This window comes from Nicotiana sylvestris, chromosome 12 (genome assembly GCF_000393655.2).
Source record: "Nicotiana sylvestris chromosome 12, ASM39365v2, whole genome shotgun sequence".
Taxonomy (NCBI): Eukaryota; Viridiplantae; Streptophyta; class Magnoliopsida; order Solanales; family Solanaceae; genus Nicotiana; species Nicotiana sylvestris.
Genome location: NC_091068.1, coordinates 113,695,500 through 113,708,482, shown reverse-complemented (window position 1 = coordinate 113,708,482; position 12,983 = coordinate 113,695,500).

The window sequence follows — 12,983 nt, the reverse complement described above, 5'->3', positions numbered from 1 at the left end:
TCAAAGATATTTGAATGAGATTATTTCTAATAACATTGCTGCAAAAGTTAAACAAATTGACTTTTTGAAAAATGAAATTTGTTCTCTCACAATTAGCAAGGATCTAAAAAATCCTAAACTTTTAGAAAAAATTAGTTTTCTTAAAAATCAATTTTCGATACAAATTTGTGGGGATCATCCCAATCAATTTTGGAGTAGGAAGAAGTATATAATAAGCCTTCTATCACGACCCAAAATCTGACCCGGTCGTGATGGCACCTATCATGGACTAGGCCAGCAACTTATTCCAATTTTCCATTTTACCCAAATTATTAACTTTAGAAAAATATCAATTTTTAAACAGAAATCCAATAATAAAAGATAGAAGTATCAAAACAGCGGAAAGAAATACAACTCCGACCTCGGGTGTCACTAGTCATGAGAAAACTAATACAACTGTCTGAAATATGAATCCAGAATAGTCTGAATACATCCAATAAGTAAAGCTAGAGGAAGATAGGGAAGGAGAAGGCAGAACTGCGGTCGCCAAGCAGCTACCTCGCAATCTCCGGTGGAAGTCCACATAAGGAAGATCAACAACCGCTATCGTGACCAGATACACCTGGATCTGCACACAAGGTGCAGGGGGTAACGTGAGTACACCAACTCAGTAAGTAACAAGTCCAACCTGTGGACTGACAGGTAGTGACGGACCAAACCTCAACAGGCAATTAGCAATTAACAGAACAGAAATGTAGACATGCTTACAGTTCAAGTAAAACTCAACAGTAATAGATGCAACTAATCAGTAAAGAGTTCAGAACTCAGAGATTTCATATATGTTCGAATGCACAACTAGCATGATCAATGCTCCACAATCTCCACTCACAAGTGCTCAACCACTCGGTATTGTATGGCCATCCGGCCCAGGGAATATCTATCCTGGAATATATATCGTTGACCGCAGTCATTCAGTACCGAGGACATACGCCGATCCAGCCTCTCGGAGAAGATCCATCTCCTGGTATAGTACTTCGGACAAGATCCATGTCCAGGGAAGATCCGTCCCTCAATATAATCATCTACTACGCTCACTGGGGGTGTAAAGACTCCGGAGGGGCTTCTCTGAGCCCAAGCGATATATCAATGCCAACGAAGGCATGATCAATATCATTGTTGCAGCGTGCATCCCGATCACCTATTGTCAATCAATATTCGGCTCTCGGCCTCACTCAGTCAATACTCTCCAGTATCTTACACATGGGTAAAGGTGTCATAATACAAGCCTGAACAATGATATGATATGTCAAATAGCAATAATCAAGACTAAGGCATGATATAATATGCATGAATAGGACTGAGTATAGAATATACATGAATCTAATGACATGATAGCAAGAAATGACCTCTCGTATTTCAACAGTGTTGGCTTGAAGCCTTAACATGATAATTAACATGATTTGCAGCTTATCAACTTAATTACATGATTACAACATAGATTTCATCTATGCATGAATGATCCAGGCCACATTACTCAAGGTGCACACCCACACGCCCGTCACTTGGCATAGCATCGCCTTCATAATATTCATAGAACACATCGTTTGGGGTTTCAAACCCGCAGAACCAAGGTTGGAAGCATTACTTACCTCAAGCCAAGCCAAAACTCTAGCTCGCGACGCCTTTTCCTCCCGAATCGGCCTCCAAATGCCTCGAATCTACCCAAAATCAGTTCATAACCATCAATATACGCTAAAGGAGTGAAACCCATACGAAATTAACCAAATTACAACACAAAATCCAAAATGACTAAACTCGACCCCCGGGACCACGTCTCGGAATTTGACAGATTTTACATCAATAGAATCCTTATTCCGCCACGAGTTCATTCATACCAAAAGTACCAAAATCGGACCTCAAATGGTCTCTCAAATCACCACTCAAAGCTCTCTAATTAACCAAGCTCTAACCCCCAATTTACCACTGATTTTCCCTTAAATTTCATGCTAACAACGACAAAAATCACCATAATAACGAGCTTAGGAGCCAAGGACCTTACCTCAATGAATCCCTCTGAAAATCTCCCTTGAAATTGCTCCCAAAAGCTTCATCCCGAATGAAATATTGAGAAAAATGGCCAAAAATCGCGAAGGAAATCTTTTATATTTTCTGACCCAAGCTTTTCGCACTTGCGGTCCCTACACCGCACCTGCAGCACCGCATCTGCGGCCAAAGCACCGCATCTGCAATTTTCACTTAAAACCCAACTTTCGCATATGTGCTTCACATTCCGGACGTGCGGTCTCGCAAGTGCGACCACCAATCTGCACCTGCGCTTCAGACCCTCATGCCAATTTTTGCATCTGCGGCTATCCTTCCGCTTCTGCGGTCCCCAAGCCGTAGGTGCGGTTATGACAGCTACAAAAAACTTCAACTGCCAAACCCAACTCAAAATCACTCGTTAACCACCCGAAATCACCCCGAGGCCCCCGGGACCTCAGCCGAAAGCACGAAAAAGTCATATACCACTATCCAAACTTATACCAATCCTCAAAACACCTCAAACAACATCGAATCAACCAAATAACATCGGATTCAAGCCTAAGGTTCCAAAAATCTTCCGAATTCTGCTTTTGATCAGAAAATCTATCAAACCACGTCCGAATGACCTGAAATTTTGTACACACATCCCAAATGACACAACGGACCTACTGCAACTCCTGGAATTCCATTCCGACCCCTATATCAAAATCTCACATATCAACCGGAAAATGCCAAAATTCCAATTTCGCCAATTCAAGCCTAAATCTACTACGGGCCTCCAGAACACGTTCCGATCACACTCCTAAGTCCTAAATCACCTCCCAAAGCTATCTGAACCATCAAAACCTGCGGTCCCCAAGCCGCAGGTGCGGTTATGACAGCTACAAAAAACTTCAACTGCCAAACCCAACTCAAAATCACTCGTTAACCACCCGAAATCACCCCGAGGCCCCCGGGACCTCAGCCGAAAGCACGAAAAAGTCATATACCACTATCCAAACTTATACCAATCCTCAAAACACCTCAAACAACATCGAATCAACCAAATAACATCGGATTCAAGCCTAAGGTTCCAAAAATCTTCCGAATTCTGCTTTTGATCAGAAAATCTATCAAACCACGTCCGAATGACCTGAAATTTTATACACACATCCCAAATGACACAACGGACCTACTGCAACTCCTGGAATTCCATTCCGACCCCTATATCAAAATCTCACATATCAACCGGAAAATGCCAAAATTCCAATTTCGCTAATTCAAGCCTAAATCTACTACGGGCCTCCAGAACACGTTCCGATCACACTCCTAAGTCCTAAATCACCTCCCAAAGCTATCCGAACCATCGAAATTCACATCCGAGCCCTTTTTCACATAAGTCAACATCCGGTTGACTTTTCTAACCTAAGCTTACTCAAAAGAGACTAAGCATCTCATTACTTTCCAAACCATTCCGAATTCGAACCGACTAACCTGATACCACATAACACGGATAAACAAAGCATAAAGAAGCAGAAATGGGGGAAACAGAGTAGTAACTCATGAAACGATCGGCCGGGTCGTTACACCTTCCTTATGAGGAAGGCTTTTCTGAGGATAATATCCTTACTAAGGCTCGACCTTGTCAAATGAACTCTAAATATTTAGAATTATACAAAAAGGAAATTAATTCCTTACAACAAAAGGGTTTAATAAGGCCCTCCAAGTCTAAATGGTCTTGTACAACTTTTTATGTTAATAAATATGCTGAACAGGAACGAGGAGTTCCTAGATTAGTGATTAATTATAAACCCCTTAATAAAATTTTAAAATGGATAAGATATCCTATTCCTAATAAAAAGTATTTACTAGATAGATTACATGGTGCCATAATATTTTTAAAATTTGATTTAAAATCAGGTTATTAGCAAATTCAGATATCTAAAAATGATAGATAAAAAATAGCTTTTAATGTTCCAATGGATCAATACGAATGGAATGTTATGCCATTTGGTTTAAAAAATACCCCGTCTAATTTCAAAAAATTATGAATGATATTTTCCTCTCATATACTGACTTTATACCTGTTTATATTGATGATATTTTGGTTTTTTCAAAAAATATTGAAATACATTTCAAACATCTAGATTTATTCAAAAAAATTATTATTCAAAATGGTTTAGTAATATCCAAGCCAAAAATATCTTTTTTCCAAAATAATATCAGATTTCTTGGTCACAATATAGAAAACGGAAGAATAATTCCTATAAATAGGAGTATAGAGTCCGCTTCCAAATTCTCTGATATAATTACTGATAAAACTCAGCTTCAAAGATTTTTAGGAAGTTCGAATTATATCTCTCCTTTTATGAAGGATTTAGCAAAAGATACTGCTCTTCTTTATGATAGGTTAAAGAAAAATCCTAAAGCATGGACTGATAGTCATACAGAATTAGTCAAATGAATTAAACAGAAGGTTAATAATCTTTCATGTTTAACTCTTGCTAACCCAAACTGGGTAAAGGTTTAACTCCATTTGATTTCGAGATAATATACAAAAAAGGGTCAGATAATACTCTTCCTGATTTTCTTACCAGGGAATACTTGAACCCATAGTTCTTTATTTGTCTCTTACAGATTATGAGGCCAGAATACAGACCTCCTCGAGGTAAAGGAAGAGGGAGGATATCTTCCTATGGCAGAGGGAATAATATTCTCGCCCAGATAGGTAACCATTAATTGATAGCTGCTAATATAGCAGGTACTTCAGGGATGAATATAGAACACCCACTATACAAAGACTTTATGGATTTTATGAAATCCAAAAAAGAAGAAAGTACATCAAATATACCAATATATTCCTCAGTAATAACAGAGGAAAGCCATGAAAACACCGAGGTTTATAACCGAAAAGAAAAGAACGAATTAATAATTCTTTTAGAACAATCCGACCTTAAATGGAAGGATAATCCATGGTATCTAATGACTCGGTATTTCGATACAGTGTCATATGCTACCCTGCATATAAATATAGAATGCATTATGAGATAATACTCTCAACTACAGGATCAGCTGAAATTCAGTATTTTTATCCGGCGAATACCAAGAAAACTTATAGTTTTTCAAAAATCATTATCAAGAAGGTATTAGCCCCAGATGAATGGGGACTTAGTACCTTAAAGGATAGAGAATAAACTCAGCCTGACCAGAAAATCGCAATTAAATTCAACTACTCGGACTATGTAGAAAGTTTTCATAAAACTTTTCTCTATGAAAATCCTAATAGGAAACATTCATGGTTTATCAAATTAGGTCCTAATATATTCAGCCAACAAATTCCAAATTGGTTTTATAAATGGTGGAAAATTTACGGTCCATCATTAGAAATACTTCCTCCAGTATTTAAGAGTTTATATACTCAATGGGTTGATATATCTCCTAAAGTTATTGCTATACAAAAGGATAATATCTTTTATGATGGCATAGCAACCTTGAACTTATTTTATAGAATTTTTAATTCCATGGATAATGAAATGGGATATAGAAGTTGGTTATACCGACGAAGGAATTCCATGTCTTTACAGAATTTATTATAACAAATTCTGGAGTAAATTACTCCAACCAGACTAGCAAGGAAAATTATTTGGAGAAGAATTAATTCAAGAAATTCAAACTAAAATCAAAAACTATGCCAAACAAGAGAGAGCAGATGTTGCAGTGGTAGAATTAAGTTCATTCCAACGAGTTACCAGAAAACTTCAAATGAAGAAAGGAGCAATCTCCAAAAAGGAAATTCTCGTATCATAGTTTGAAGAGATAAAAAAAGATCTAGAAAGAAATTTCGAAGCTGAAGTAAATAATGATGTATCAATGACTTCCATCGATAATACTTCCGATGAAGAAACTTGTATAGCAGGAGAAGCTCAAGGAAGCCAAAATACAAATGTCAACCTTGATGATATTGAAGAATTCTTGATAAGAATGAAGGAAAATGTAGAAGAATCTTCTGCGAAAAAAGACAATAAAGGAAAAGCCAAGACATGAAGGCCCCATAAGATAAATTATCGGGGTAATAAAGCCAACTCTAATAAAGTAACGGACCCCTCCATAATTGAAGGTAATCTACTTTAATAAAATCTTTTGTCTAATTTTCTTTTAACTTTTTAACTATAGTATTTTGCTTTTTATCTTGTCGGCCATGTTTGTAATTATTTCATTGGTCATTGTACTAGTATAGTCTTGTTTGTTCCTAGGACGATACATTATAAAAGGATCATTTCATTTTGGGAGGAGGCAGGCATTAGCCAACGCTCTCCCTTCTCTCTAAATTCTCTAGTCTCTTGTAAACAAACCCCTATGTAAACTTTTATATTTGTAATATAAATCAGGAAAGGTCACTTGATGTGATGACCCAAAAGGTCATCACTAGTTTTGAAAGTAAATTCTATATTCTGAGGTCTTAAAAATCTCTTTTTGTCTCACCACGATTTGCGTGCGTAGTGCGGACGTATTTCCAGAAAGCTTCTATGTAACATCTAAGTAAAATAAGGAAATTGGCCTTTAAAATTGACTAAAGTTGACTATGGTCAACATTCTTGGTAAACGGACCCAGACCTGTGAACGGACAATCCCGTAGGATCCGTATTAAAATATGAGACTTGGGTGTATACCCGAAATTGAATTATCGGGTCCAAAGCCGGAGAAAAGAATTTTTAAAGAAAATTATTTGCTGGAAAATATAAAGGCTTTTAGAAGTGAAATGATATATTTTCTTGATGGTATCGGGCTCATATTTTGGTTTCGGAGCATGGTACATGTTCAAAATAATAATTTAGTCGAATATGTGAAGTTTGGTAAGAATCGGAGTTCGTTTGGTATAAATCGGACCTTTATTTGAGAAATGAAAATTTTGATGTTCTTAAGGAATTTCATGAATCTGAGGTTTAATTCGTAGTTGTTGATGTTAGTTTAATGATTTGATTGTACGAGCAAGTCTGTATGATATTTTTAGACTTACGTGTATGTTTGGTTTGGAGCCCCGAGGGCTCGGATGAGTTTTGGATAGGCTACGGGGTGAATTGGACTTAGGAAATTTCAGCTGGTATCTGGTATTTTTGCCCAGGCCTCTGATCTCGCAATTGCGAGATCAGGCTTTGCAAATGCGAGGTTTTCAGGCTTGGGAAATGCGACCCAGGCATCGCAAATGAGAGCCAAGCCTGGGCAGGCCCTCTTCGCAAATGCGAGCATTGGATGGGAATTGCGAAACCTACCCATCGCAAATGCGATGTCACTACCCTAACCCCAGACTCGGTTGTGATGGCGCCTCTCGTGAAGACAAGGCCAACCGACACACTCCCAAATTCACTTTAAGCAATTAAAATAATACGAATTAAGTCTTTAACCTAATAATAATCCCAAAAAGATAAGATGAATTCTACAATATACGGAATAGACATAGCCCGACATCGGGGTGTCACCAGTCATGAGCATCTATTAACCGAATTAAAACAGAAAGAGTTTACATAGTCTATTACAGAACTAAACAGGAGAAAATAAGGTAGAGGGAGAAGCACTGGGCTGTGAACGCCGAGCAGCTACCTAGTGAATCTCTGAATCTGCTGGAAGCTCTCAACCCTCGCAAGCAGGACCTGAAGCGTCTGAATTTGCACACGGGGTGCAGGGAGTAAAGTGAGCACTCCAACTCAGTGAGTAATAATAATAAATAAAGACTGAGCAATAAGAAATCACGTAAAGGCACATCAACATGCTATAAAGAAGCAGTATAAAGCCAGTAAAAACAATGATACAGTGAAAACATATAAAGTCACCTAATTCAGTTTAAGCTTCTTTAAAATACCTTTTTAACAGTTAAACAAGTAAATGATCGGCAATTAGAAAAGATAAACACATAAAGAACCGCCCCTCCGGCACAATACCAACAGAATCAGCCCCTCGGGCAACACATGGAACAACACCAGCCCCTCGGGCTATATCTCATATCATAATGGGTACCCGCGCTCACTGGGGGTGTGCAGACTCCTGGAGGGGCCTCTTACGGCCCAAGCGAATATCAAGTTATCTCGTGGCATCATCAATAGGCTCTCGGCCTTATATCAACAAGCCACCTCGTGGCGTACAATCTCAGGCCCTCGGTCTCACAATCATAATCAGCATACCCCCACAACACAGGCCCTCGGCCTTACTCAGTCAGGACCTTATAAGCCACTCGGACAACAGTAAAATAAGATGTTCAGCCTAAATTATCATTTAATGTATTAAAACAGAGTAGACATGGCTGAGTTATGAAAACAGTAGAATATAGCATGATTGAGTACGAGTATAAAGTCAAAACAGTGAGGAAATATCAGTAAAAAATCCCCTAAGGGTCCAAATAGTTGGCACGAGGCCCAAATATGGCATTCAGCCCAAAACATGATGATAGCAAATAGTTTTCAATCAAGTACATGGTAAAAAAGTCATTCGGGACAGACTAAGTCACAATTCCCAACGGTGCACGACCCCACAATCGTCATCTAGCGTGTGCGTCACCTCAATATAGCACAACGATGTGTAATCCGAGGTTTCATACCCTCAGGACAATATTTAAAATCATTACTCACCTCAATCCGGTCCAAACTCTAGCCCGCGACGCCTTTGCCCCTCGAATCAGCCTCAACTTGCGTTGAATCTATCCAAAATCAGAATTACAACGTCAAAATATGTTAAGGGAACGAAGCCCATGCGAAAATAATCAAGTTATAGCATAAATCCCGAAATTAACCAAAACCCGACCCCTGGGCCCACGTCTCGGAATTCGATAAAATTTACCTAAATAGATTCCTTATCTCCCTACGAGTTAATACATATCAAAAGTCCCAAAATTCGACTACAAACAGCCCCTCAAATCCTCAAGTCTAGGTCTCCAATACCAAGACCTAGTTTCCCCAATTTTAACCCTTAAATTTCCATAATCATAGCCCTAATCCGTGAAATAATACCATAGGATCGCTTATTAGACTCAAAAATCTTACCTCCAGACTATATCCCTTGATTCCCTCTTCAAAATCTCTCAAAAAGCTCCAAAACCGACTTGAAATGGTGAAGAACAACTCAAAAATCGCGAAGGAATGCTTTTATACCTTCTGGCCCAGGGATTTCGCATCTGCGGCCAAAATCCCGCTCCTGCGGTACCGCTTTTGCGGTCCATGAACCGCTTCTGCGGTTTTCACTTAAGCCCCTCAGCTTTTGCATCTGCAGTACACAAGCCGCACCTGCGCCATCGCAGGTGCGGTTCCTGCCGTCCTTGCATTCTTCCGCTTCTGCGACTCCAAGCTCGCTTCTACGAGACCGCACCTATGGTCCCCTAGCCGCAGGTGCGGTTATGACAGCAAATGGGAAAACTTCAGCTATCACAACCCAACTCCAACCTTCCGCCAACCATCCGAAATCACCCCGAGGCCCCTGGGACCTCAACCAAAAGCACAAACACATCATATACCACCATCCAAACTTATACCAATCTTTCAAACACCTCAAACAACAATGAATCAACCAAAACACATCGGATTCAAGCCTAAGGTTCCAAAATCTTCCGAAGTATGCATTTGATCAAAAAGTCTACCAAACCACATCCGAATGACCTGAAATTTTGCACACACATCCCAAATGACCCAACGGAACTACTGCAACTCCTGGAATTCCATTCCGACCCCTATATCAAATCCTCACCTATCAACCGGAAAATGCCATAATTCCAATTTCGCCAATTCAAGCCTAAATCTACTCCGGACCTACAAAACATATTCCGGTCACGCTCCTAAGTGTCAAATACCACCATCCAAACTAATACCAATCTTCCAAACACCTCAAACAACATCGAATCAACCAAAACACATCGGATTCAAGCCTAAGGTTCTAAAATCTTCTGAATTACGCTTTTGATCAAAAAGTATACCAAACCACGTATGAATGACCTGAAATTTTGCACACACATCCCAAATGACCCAATGGAACTATTGCAACTCCCAGAATTCCATTCCGACCCCTATATCAAAATCTCACCTATCAACCGTAAAATGCCAAAATTCCAATTTTGCCAATTCAAGCCTAAATCTACTCCGGACCTCCAAAACACATTCCGGTCACGCTCCTAGGTCTCAAATCACCTCCCAAAGCTATTCGAACCATTGGAACTCACATCCGATCCCTCTAAAACATAAGTCAACATCCAGTTGACTTTTCCAACTTAAGCTTCCTCAAAAGAGACTAAGTGCCTCAAACCTTGCCAAAACTTTTCCAAACCCGAGCCAACCAACCCGTTCACACATAGAACCGATAACCCAAGCAATAAGAAGCAAAAATGGGGGAAACGGAGTGGTAACTCATGAGACGATTGGTCGGGTCATCATATCCTCCCCCTCTTAAACAAATGTTCGTCCTCGAACGAGTCAAGAAACATACCTGAAGCCTCAAACAGGTGAGGATATCTGCTCCACATATCCCCCTCGGTCTCCCAGGTAGCCTCCTCCATGGGCCGACCTCTCCACTACACTTTCACTGAAGCTATATCCTTTGATCTCAACTTTCAAACTTGACGCTCCAAAATAGTTGTTGGCTCCACATCATAAGTCAAATCACCATCCAACTGAACCGTGCTAAATACAGAACATAAGAAGGATCCCCAATATACTTCCAGAGCATAGAAACATGAAACACCGGATGCACACTCGACAAGTTAGTTGGCAAAGCAAGCTCATAAGCCACCTCCACAATCCTCCGAAGCGCCTCAAATGGCCCAATGAACTGAGGACTCAATTTACCCTTCTTCCCAAACCTCATAACACCTTTCATGGGCGAAACCTTCAACAACACTTTCTCACCAACCATGTAGGACACATCCCGAACCTTCCTGTCAGCATAACTCTTTTGTCTTAACTGCATTGTACGAAGCCTCTTCTGAATTACCTTCACCTTTTCTAAAGCATCCTGCACCAAGTCTGTCCCCAATAGCCTAGCCTCATCCGGCTCAAAACAACCAACTGGAGATCTATAGCGCCTCCCATACAAAGCCTCATATGGAGCCATCTGAATTCTCGACTGGTAGTTGTTGTTATAAGCAAACTCTGCAAGAGGTAGAAACCGATCCTATAACCCTCTGAAATCAATGACACAAGCAAGCAACATGTCCTCCAATATCTGAATAGTGCGCTCGGACTGCCCGTCCATCTGAGGGTGAAAAGTTGTGCTCAACTCAACTTGAGTACCCAACTCTTGCTGCACAGACCTCCAAAACTGCGAAGTAAACTAAGTGCCCCTATCTGAAATGATGAAAACTGGGAAACCATGCAAATGAACAATCTCCCGGATATAGATCTCTACCAACCGCTTTGAAGAATAGGTAGTACATACAGGAATGAAGTGCGCAGACTTGGTCAGTCGATCCACAATCACCCAAATAGCATTGAACTTCTTCAAAGTCCGTGGGAGTCCGACTACAAAGTCCATAGTAATCTGTTCCCACTTCCATTCTGGAATATCCATCTGCTGAAGCAAGCCACCCGGTCTCGGATGCTCATATTTCACCTGCTGACAATTGAGACACCGAGCTACAAATCTCACAATGTCTTTCTTCATTCTCCTCCACCAATAATGATGTTTCAGATCCTGATACATCTTTGCGACACCCGGATGAATGGAGTACCGCGAGCTATGGGCCTTCTCCAGAATCAACTCCTGAAGCCCATCTACATTGGGCACACATATTCGGCCCTGCATCCTCAACACCTCATCATCACCAATAGTCACATCTCTGGCATCATCGTGCTGAACTCTGTCCTTGAGGACAAGCAAATGAGGATCATTATACTGGCGCTCTATGATATGATCATATAAGGAAGGCCGAGAAATCACACAAGCCAATACCCGACTAGGTTCCGAAATATCTAACCTCACGAACCGATTGGTCAAGGCCTGAACATCAACTGCAGGAGGTCTTTCCCCAACTGGAATATATGTCAAACTCCCTATACTCGCCGCCTTTCGGCTCAAAGCATCAGCCACCACATTGGCCTTCCCCGGATGGTACAAGATAGTAATATCATAATCCTTTAGCAACTCCAACCACCTCCGCTACCTCAAATTGAGATCTTTCTACTTGAACAAGTGCTGGAGGCTACGATGATCAGTAAACACCTCGCAAGACACACCATACAAATAATGCCTCCAAATCAAAGCGTGAACAATGGCAGCCAACTCCAAATCATGAATAGGGTAGTTCTTCTCATGGGGCTTCAATTGACGAGAAGCATAAGCAATAACTCTACCCTCCTGCATCAATACACACCCAATACCAACTCTCAAAGCATCACAATATACGGTATAGAACCTGAAGTTGATGGCAAAACTAACACTAGAGTTGTGGTCAAGGCTATCTTGAGCTTCTGAAATCTCTCCTCACACTCATTCGACCATACAAATGAAGCACCCTTCTGAGTCAACTTGGTCAAGGGCGATGCGATAGATGAGAATCCCTGAACAAATTGGCGGTAATAACCCACCAAACCAAGAAAGCTGCAAATCTCTATGGCTGAGGATAGTCTGGGCCAACTCTGAACCGCCTTTATCTTCTTCGGATCAACCTGAATACCCTCACTAGACACCACGTGACCCAAGAAAGCCACTGAACTGAGCCAAAACTCACACTTGGAGAATTTGCATAAAGTTTCTCCTCCCCCAATCTCTGCAACACAACTCTTAAATGCTCCGTGTGCTCCTCTTAACTACGCGAATACACTAGAATATCATCAATGAAGACTATGACAAACGAGTCGAGATAAGGCCGAAACACATTGTTCATCAAATGCATGAATGCTGCTAGGGCATTGGTCAGCCTAAAAGACATCACCAAGAACTCATAATGACCATATCGGGTCCTGAAAGTTGTCTTAAGAATATTTGAGTCCCTGATCTTCAACTGGTGATAA